Below are 9,968 nucleotides of genomic sequence, written 5' to 3'. Positions count from 1 at the left end.
AGATGGACATTTGAACACCAAAGTAGAAGGGGCATTGTGCTGACATGGCGGCTAATGATTTGCTCTACGAATCACATGTGATGGACAAGTCTGGGAAGGGGAAGTCCCCCATCCAAGGCACAAACCCCGCCCAAGCGGAATAAGGACAAACACATTCATTTGAAATGCAATTCACACTCGTTAGGATTTGAACCTCCATCCAATTGGCATGTAGTTCACAACACTTACCATTAAGACAAACGCTCTCTTTTGAGAGATTCTTCCACGCCCTATGTGTAAAAAACATATTGGACGATTTTGAGGCTAGGCAAGGGCTTGTCCCGAGTGTGTAACAGGCCTAACACACTACTCTAGTCAAAAGCTTGGGGATACAAGATGAAAGCCCTAGTTGTTCTAAAACACTAATTTTCTCAAATGTCTCTGATGGACGTTGAAATTTTGCCTTGTCCTCGGTCTCTTAAAGAGTGCCAAGACTTCTCTTACAATTATCCAAAAGACACTATTGGCAAGCATCTGACTTTCTTAAGCCATAACAACATTGTTTCTATTGGCCCAAATTGCTTTCAGGGTAATCCCTCTCAGGAAATTCCATAGCTTGAGAGATTCATCATCTAACTTGCCTCTGTCTCCCAATAGTGCACTCTTCATCTTCAGACCTACGTCTAGGCCTACTTTATGGACCCAATCCTTTACCTTCTTCTAATTGTTCTAGGCAACTGGGTAGTTCCAAAGCACATGAGGAACGATGTCGCGCACGGTTATGTTATTTCTATTTGGACATTGTATTGGGCGTGCCAGACTCTTTGGGCACCGTCCATTAGCTTTATTCCTATTTTTGTGTAAAAGCAAACTCAAAAGCTAAAAGCTTGCTATTTTGTAATTTGGGCTATTATTTGAGCATGAAGATGAAATATACATAAAATGCATGCTTTGTGGAGTGCTCACACAAGGCATGGGGGGAGATTGCACCCAATTGGTCTCTTGCTCTTGTCGTTCATGCTTTTTACCTTATAATTTGTGCAAAAAGTAGAGTTCATTGTTCTTGGGGACATTCCAGCAATCACTACGTGAGCATATAGCGTTCGATCTGCGCATCAGTGGTATCAGAGCAGAGCTGAGATCAAGAGCTTCCAATCGCTACCCATCTCGTGCGAAGGCGGAGCTCCTGGAACGATCGGGCTCTACGGTCAATCTTGTCGCGAACTGTCAATACAGGCAGACTTTTGGCAATCAAGAACCCCTGTTTCTGTCATTGGATCGTGAAGGACCGGGCTACAGAGGCGGAGGACCACTTCCCACTCTCCTTCATCAAGTCGTGGAAAAACAGTGAGAAATCCTCCATAGCCCATCTTTTTAATAAGCTTAATAATAAAGCTTATAAGCTCTAAGAAGCTTAAAAGCTTCGAATTCAACCCGCGAGGTCTCTGAGGACATCGCGATTTTTCCGCGACGTCAGAAAAATGCCCCCCCCCCCCCAAATGATTACGATTTTTCAAGGCTAAGCTAAAACCTAAGTTGCAAGACACACAAGTCTCTCAGATCCAGCAAGTACTGCAAGTCTGCAAAGTTCAGATTCAGCAAGTATCTTCAAGTCAAATTCTGCAAGTCAGTTAAATCGACTAAGTTCTGCAAGTCTGCAACTCTGCAAGTCACATAAGTCTGCAACTCTGCAAGTCAGACTAGTCAACTGGAGTCAGAACTGACTTGTGCTCAAAACTCCTAGAAGGGCTGTTCCTGCGCAGAAACTCCGAACTGCAAAGTTGTTCATTGGAAGGTACTCTACCCATACACAGGTTTGCTGAAGCATTTTCAGCATACGAAGAAGGATAAATAGCAGATTTTCTGAAGATTGAGAAAGCTATACCCAAAAAACACATAAGCCTTGTATTCCCGAACTTGAGCTGCGCTCATCCCGCTAACTTGATTTAGAGTGAGAAATGTCTTTTTAGTTTTGCAGGATGACGAAACCACATATGGATGATCTTATGGTTGAAGGCGACTTACCTGAGCCTATGATGGAGCAAAAGCTGGACTTAATCATGATGCAATTGGAAGAAGAACGAAGGGCTAGGCAAGCATTGCAAGCTCAACTGGCAAATTTACAAAGAGCGTCTACCGACAAAGAAGAACCTCAAGCTGAAGATCTTATTTGGCGTACCATCGACGCAACTCTTGAAGCTCAAACCATCTGCAAGGAATCAAATATAAGTAAAAGAAGTTTCAAATTCCGTACTTTCAATGGCATACGAGAAGGAAAAATTGTTCTAGTATTCATTAGTCAGTTTGATGACTATTTCCATGAGGAAACCTATGCAGAAAAAGATAAAATCAAGTGTGTCACTAATCATTTAGTAGACAGAGCATCTCTTTGGTAGACTGTAGTACGCAAGAGCATAGATTGTCCTGATACTTGGGAGAATTTCAAGAAGTTCATGCAGAATTTCCTTCCACCATAATTTTATGAGAAAGCTATTAAGAAATGGGATCTTCTCCAGCAACGGGATCGTGAGCCTATTCCTCAGTATACAGAGCGTTTTTGGAATGCACTACTCCAGCTACGCATGCTTGAAGACGTGCCTGAAGCGACACATAAGCGCAAGTATATGTCTGGACTCCTTGGGCATTACTACGCTGAAGTTAACATGTTCAAGCCTGCTACCCTTGAAGACGCCATTTCACTAGCTCACGACACTGAAGATAAGTTACGAGGTAGAGATAGACATCCACAGCAATTCCAAGCCAATGGTAATTATAGATCTAAACAATTCAATTCTAATTTTAGAATATTTAATCCAGGTCGTTTCTCCTCATCATCATCTTTTCGCAAAAATTGGGCAAAACCACCTGCATTACCATCCAATGTCAATCAAAACCCTAAGCCTATTCCACAGCCAAATCCTAATGTACCTAGACTTCCTGCCATTGCAAACAATGTAACCAAAGCCAAGCCAATAGTATGCTATAAATGCCACCAGCCTGGACATCTAGCAACAAATTGTCATTCAAAGAAGCCACCTGCCCATATTAACTACCTTGGAGCAATGGACGAAGACGAACATGAAGATATGCTTGATTTCACTGAAGATGAGGATGACACTACTACACCTTCGGATACTTTACCAGGTATGCCTACTCCGCATTCTTTATTGACTATGAAATGTTTGGTGCATGGAAAGAAAAAGATTATTTTGCATGATGACAGTAGTACTCATGATTTTATTTCAGCAAAATTAGTAAAAGAATTGAAGTTACAGACTGTACCTACGCATTATCGCATCAAAGCTGCATTCTTAGGCACTAGGTATAATGGTACACATGAAGTGCATGACTTAGAGATTCAAATTGGTCAATACACTGAAAGAAGAAATTTCTTAGTTGTTCCATTACAGTCGAGTGACATTATTTTAGGTATGCCTTGGCGTCACCAGCATAACCCAGATATAGACTATTCCACACACTCAATGAATATTAATTTTCAAGGAAAATCTATTACATTATATGGTATGCCTGCATCTAATGTTTTTCCACTGCTTTCGCATACCCAAGCTAAACGTGCATTACACAAGAGTAGTAAATCTTATCTCATTTGGGTGAATGAATTGCAAGTAAAAGAAAGTCATATACACCCTAAGCATAAAGAATTTCTTGCACATTTTAAGGACTATTTTGCAGAAGACCTACCACCTGGTTTACCTCCTTCACGTCCAGAAGACCATAAGATAGATTTGATCCCTGGCACACAACCACCTTGCAAAGCACCATATAGGCATAACCAGATAGAGCAAAAAGAAATTTAGAGTCAAGTTGAGGAATTACTAAATAGAGGATTGATTAGACCTAGCAGTTCTCCATTTGGTGCACCTGTTCTGTTAGTCAAGAAAAAGAATAATACCTATCGTATGTGCATTGACTATCGAGCTTTAAATAAGATCACTGTAAAGAATAGGTATCCCATTCCTAGAGTTGATGACCTTATGAACAAACTGCAAGGATCTGCTATATTTAGTAAAATAGACCTTAAGTCTAGTTATCATCAGGTGAGACTAGATACGTCACACATATTCAAGACTGCATTTAGGGCATAGTTTGGTCATTACGAATTTTTAGTGATGCCATTTGGATTGACTAATGCACCTGCTACGTTTAGTAGAATGATGAACCGTATATTTCTGAAATATCAGTATTGTGTAATTGTCTTCTTTGATGATATTTTGGTGTTTAGTCAAAATGAAAAAGAACATTATGAGCATTTGTCATTGGTTTTTCAGTTATTGAAAGAAAATCAACTGTATGCAAATCTTGAAAAGAGTGAATTCTTTAAAACAAAAATTGAGTATTTAGGTCATATTGTATCATCTGATGGAATTAAAGTTGATCCTAAGAAAATAGATGCAATATTAAATTGGCATGTACCTAAAAACGTGCATGAGTTACACTCATTCCTTGGTCTTGCTAGTTTCTATAGGAAGTTTGTACGTAATTTTTCATTACTTGCTTTACCACTGACTAAACTTCTAAAGAAAGGTATTGTCTATCATTGGTCCGAAAATCAACAGAAATCCTTTGACTTATTGAAACATGCATTAACCCATGCCCCTGTCCTACAATTGCCTGATTTTAATAGACCATTCTTTCTAGTAGTGACCGATGCTAGTGGATCAGGAATAGGAGCTGTACTTATGCAAGACAATCATCCTATAGCCTATTCTAGTTGTAAGCTGAAACCTTTTGAACTGAAATATTCCACATATGACAAAGAACTATTAGCAGTTGTACAAGCGTTAAAACAGTGGAAACACTACCTAATGGGTTCAGAATTTATGATTAAGACTGATCAACAAAGTATTAGACATTTACTTAGCCAACCTCAAATCTCTGACCATCATATCAAATGGGCCTCCTTTATTCAAAGCTTTCATCCTATCATTCAATACCAACCCGGAAAAGAAAATGTAGTGGCTGATGCATTGAGTAGAAGACCTGCCATTCATAATATTTCTGTCATATCTTTTGATTCTTTGATTGCTATGAAAGATACTTATCATCAGGATATTACTTTTCATACTGATTGGAATAAATTAGTCCAAAATAATTTGATTCCTATTGATTCATTGTCATATAATGATGGATTTATGTTTTATGAAAAGAGATTGTGTGTTACAATTCCATTTCGATCTTTTGTTTTGAATGAAATTCATTGTCCCCCATATCAAGGTCATAGAGGTATCATATCTACCTTACATACATTAACTGAAGATTTTTATTGGCCGCATATGGATGCTGATGTATCTAACTTTATTTCTGAATGTTTGATTTGTCAAAGAGTTAAGAGACATCATGGTAAACAGTATGGATTACTTATGCCTTTGTCTATTCCATCTAAACCTTGGGAACAAATTTCTATGGATTTCATTACTGGTTTACCTAATACTAAATCTAACCATGATATGATTTGGACAGTAGTAGATAGATTTAGTAAACAAGCATATTTCATTCAATGTAAGAAAACTTTAACAGCATCACAAGCAGCACAGTTGTTTTTGAAAACTATCTTTACTAACCATGGATTGCCAAAAGTTATTATTTTAGATCGTGATTCTAGATTTTGTAACAACTTTTGGATTACTCTGTTTGCTAACCTAGGCACAAAGATTGATTTCTCATCTGCATTTCATCCAGAAACTAATGGACAAACAGAAGCCACTAACAGCACAATTCTAGATCTTTTACGTGCATATACTATCTCTAAACCACAAACATGGGACACACATTTGCATTTATTACAGTTTTCATATAATAATATACCACACACATCTACAAAGAAAGCACCGTTTGAAGTGATTTATGGATATAGATTATCTACACATGTTGCATCTTTGTCAAATAGAATTCAGAGTGCTGATGATATTGCTAGTATGCATAACACTATTTTTGATGAGGTTAAAGATATGATTGCTAAAGCCTAACAATCATATACCAAACAAGCCAACAAGAAAAGACAAGCAATGAATTTCAAAGTTGATGATTATGTTTGGCTGAGAATAGAAAAACGTAGACTACAAAGTGTAGATAGACATCCAGTTGTCAAATTAGCCCCCAGATTCTATGGACCATTTAGGATCATTCATAAAATTAATGACAATGCATTCAAGTTAGAATTACCACCTCATTGAAAAATTCACAACACATTTCACATTAGTTTATTGAGACCATTTAGAGGCCAATTACCTGTACACCCTGTTTATGAAAACCCACCTTTATTAGAGGAAGAGACTGAAATACTTGAACCCGAAGCTATCATAGACACTGACTTTATAACCACTAGAACTGGCCGAAGATATTCTAGATATCTAGTTAAATTTAAGAACCATCCTGTAGAGAAGCACAATGGATGCACGCTAGAGACTTAAATGCTTTCCCCACTCTGTTAGCTCCACATTGAGCTAATAGCAATTGAGGTCAATTCCTATCCTACCCCGGGGTATGATGCCAGGAGACATATTTCACGGTGGATTCCGTGCCATGGTGGATTCCGTGAGGTTTTACGATGGATTCCGTAAACTTTGATGACCGGGGCTCATACACAAAGTGGATTCTTTGTGCGAGAAGTTGATGGGGACGCCTGTCCTTTTCGGGCGTTTCATTAATTTAGTGTGTACATGGGTGATTCCATAGCGGGTGATTCCGCAAAATGCATATTAAATTAATAAACGTTTATGAGTTTTGAGTGCGCACTCGTAATAAATTAAGGTTAGGATTTATTTCTAACCAGTTGATTTATTTATGTAGCTGAAGACTGCTAGGTATTCACTTTTGTCGGTTTAATTGTATTATTTTACTAACGATTGTGAATGCTTCAGTTGATGTGTAGAGATAGCAGCAGTGGCAGAGGAAAGCATTGGAGGATAGCGAGTATTTGATTTATGGATTATATTTTGATAGGCGCCACGCCTATATTTTGTCATGCCTATTTATTGAGGCATTGATTATTTATTATTATTTTGTATTCGCATGGGTGCACGGTTATGTTATTTCTATTTGGACATTGTATTGGGCGTGCCAGACTCTTTGGGCACCGTCCATTAGCTTTATTCCTATTTTTGTGTAAAAGCAAACTCAAAAGCTAAAAGCTTGCTATTTTGTAATTTAGGCTATTATTTGAGCATGAAGATGAAATATACATAAAACACATGCTTTGTGGAGCGCTCACACAAGGCATGGGGGGAGATTGCACCCAATTGGTCTCTTGCTCTTGTCGTTCATGCTTTTTACCTTGTAATTTGTGCAAAAAGTAGAGTTCATTGTTCTTGGGGACCTTCTGGCAATCACTACGCGAGCATACAGCGTCCGATCTGTGCACCAAGGATGCTGAAGAAGATTCTAAAATCTTCATTCTAATCTTTTTATTTAGAAGTTCTAGTAATTTGGGCAAATGCGCCCTTGGAACAGGAATAGGCTTGAGGTTCCAAGGCACATGTGGGACCGTAACAATGACCATAGGAGCCACAATATTTGGATCCACATAGCCTATTTCACTTGGTTGAAATGCAAAAGCTTTTCCATGTTTCATTAGCATTTGCATAAAAGAGTGTTTTCAGTCGGTGAAAGGAAAGAAATTTCACCTATTTTGAGCTCCTTTATACTTTCATATGTGAACTTGTGACCAATGTTGGAAGGATCACGAAGACTTGGCTGATTTGCTGCCCTATCAGCTAGCCCTTCACTTTCAAGAGGCAGTGGGATTGTCACAGGTTTGACTTTCTTATCCACCGTCTTGTATTTTGTCCCTACTAGCGCTTCAACCTTGTTGAGTAAACCAATGTCTTCTTGCTCAATAAATTCTTGAATTGTTTGATAAAAATCCAATGTACATACTTCTATGGACTCATTTTTTGCTTAATTTTCTACATGAGCAGCTGCATATATTTCAACCAATGTGTCAGTAGTAATCAGTCCAAAAAAAAGCCCGAAATATCTTCAATTTTAGCTGTCGTATCATAAGTTTTTAGTTCCCTTTTTACATGACATAAATATTTTCTTTCAGCCTTAATCATGGCCGGAAGAGACTTATAACAGCCCATACTATTGGTTGTACATACATACAAATTTGCTAGAGAGACAGTTTCTGTATCATGAGGAGGTTCAATCTTTTTACATGACGCACTACCATAGCCTCCTTTTATAGTAGTGCAGCCCAAAAACCCTTGAATTCTCAGGCATTAGGAGGCACAGGATAATCACGCAGTGGATCCCTGTTTCGATGATGGTTAACACACACAGTAAGAAATTGGACAGCCCGTTCATTATCCTTGCTTCGGATTCGAGCATAGAAAGAACCATCATCAAGAGCTTTTGTTTCCAAGCGAGCTTTAGAAATGTAAGGTTGCCCAAGAATGATAGGGTAACTACAAGAGTCTTGAATAAAAAAGTGAAATTGTCTTTTATGTCTCCAATAGTTACCTGCACATTAGGACATGCAGCATATAACTCTCCAGAAGAGTTGTTTGTAGCTCCCATTCGCCATCCTAAATCAACATCTATAGGCCATTCGCCATTTTCATAAAGACTCCTTGCCATGAAGTTTATCTTGGAGCCATGATCTAAGAGTGCAATACATGGTGTTTCTTTTTCTCCAATTTTGACAACTGTCTCCGTTGTTGCTCTTGCCCAATGCGTACAGGAGTAGTGACTGCTTGGAATGAACTGAGCCTCTTCCTCCTCATGCATGTGCTGTAGACGGCCTTTTTTTTGAGAGGTGGGCTGCCCAACTGGTTTGGACCAGCCGACCATTACATTTTCAGCTTTCACTTCTTTAATTTTTGCATTCATGTTTTCTTTATCTTCAGCTTCAATTGCTACGATTAATTCTTTAACTGCTTCAAGATGAATTCCTTGTGAAGTCAGCTTCTCTTCATCCTGCACAAAAACTCTAAGAACTTGCAAAAAAGCATGCACTGTTTCTTCAGCTTCATCACCAACATATTGTCTTTTCCTTTTGATTACATTAATAATTACATCATGGAATTCACGTTTGGCAATTCCATGAATTTTGTCTAAGGTGAATTCAATTTCACTTCCTAGAATTCGTTCTTCTAGGACTTGTTTGAGATCGGTTGCAAATTCTATGTCAGACTGCAATTTGTAGCCTGGCTACTTGCCTTTCTTCTTTCCTTCGGTCTTCTTTGTTTGTGGCGCATCTTTCATCTCTTGATCTGGGGTTATATTTTCAGCAAGCTTTGGTTATTCAGGTGTTCTTCTAGTTACCCGTTTTGGAGGGCCAAAAGAGAAAGGCTCTGGTTCATCTTCTCTTCTTCTCTTTTCTTCAATCAAGACTTCTTTATGATTGATGTCAGTCAAATGTGCAAATGCGAAAAAAGAATCTACTAGTTCTTTCCAACTAGTTATTACTCGAATGCACTGACTGGCGTTAGCCAAATCTTCTTTGGCTGCTTTACCACGTTCCGTTTGATCTAGTGCTTGCATCCATACTTTAGATTGCACATTAGCTTTATATGCTTTCAAACTTGTTTTAGTTGGCTCAATTTGTAGCCCATAGGTAGTTACATCAATTGTTGCATAGGTATTCTTTACAGCTAAATCTTCTAATCTTTTCTTCATTTCACCATTGCCAAATTTTGGCTCCAGTGGAAAACCAGTTTCAGCTACATGGATTTTTCCGTCTTTCCAAAAGAGGAGCTTCTATGCTTCAGCCTCACGGAAGGCAGAACACTCCCTCTTGTCATGTTGTTGGCTGTCACACCAAATACAACGCCTCTTAAAGCCTTTTCTCATGGGTCTTTGAGTTGATGATCGTCCTCATTCTTCAACTTTGATATCCAGCTTCTCTACTTTGGAACTAATTTCTATAAGATTCAAATGAAGGTCACGCATGCTTTTAATAAGTTTATCCATGACATCATTTTTAGAAGGAACAGAAGAAGAAAGAGTTAGTTGATTAGTCAAATGAA

Source organism: Lygodium microphyllum, chromosome 2, assembly GCF_053477565.2.
Source record: "Lygodium microphyllum isolate KBCC chromosome 2, Lygodium_microphyllum_v1.1.10, whole genome shotgun sequence".
Lineage (NCBI taxonomy): Eukaryota > Viridiplantae > Streptophyta > Polypodiopsida > Schizaeales > Lygodiaceae > Lygodium > Lygodium microphyllum.
Note: the sequence above shows the minus strand (reverse complement) of the source record.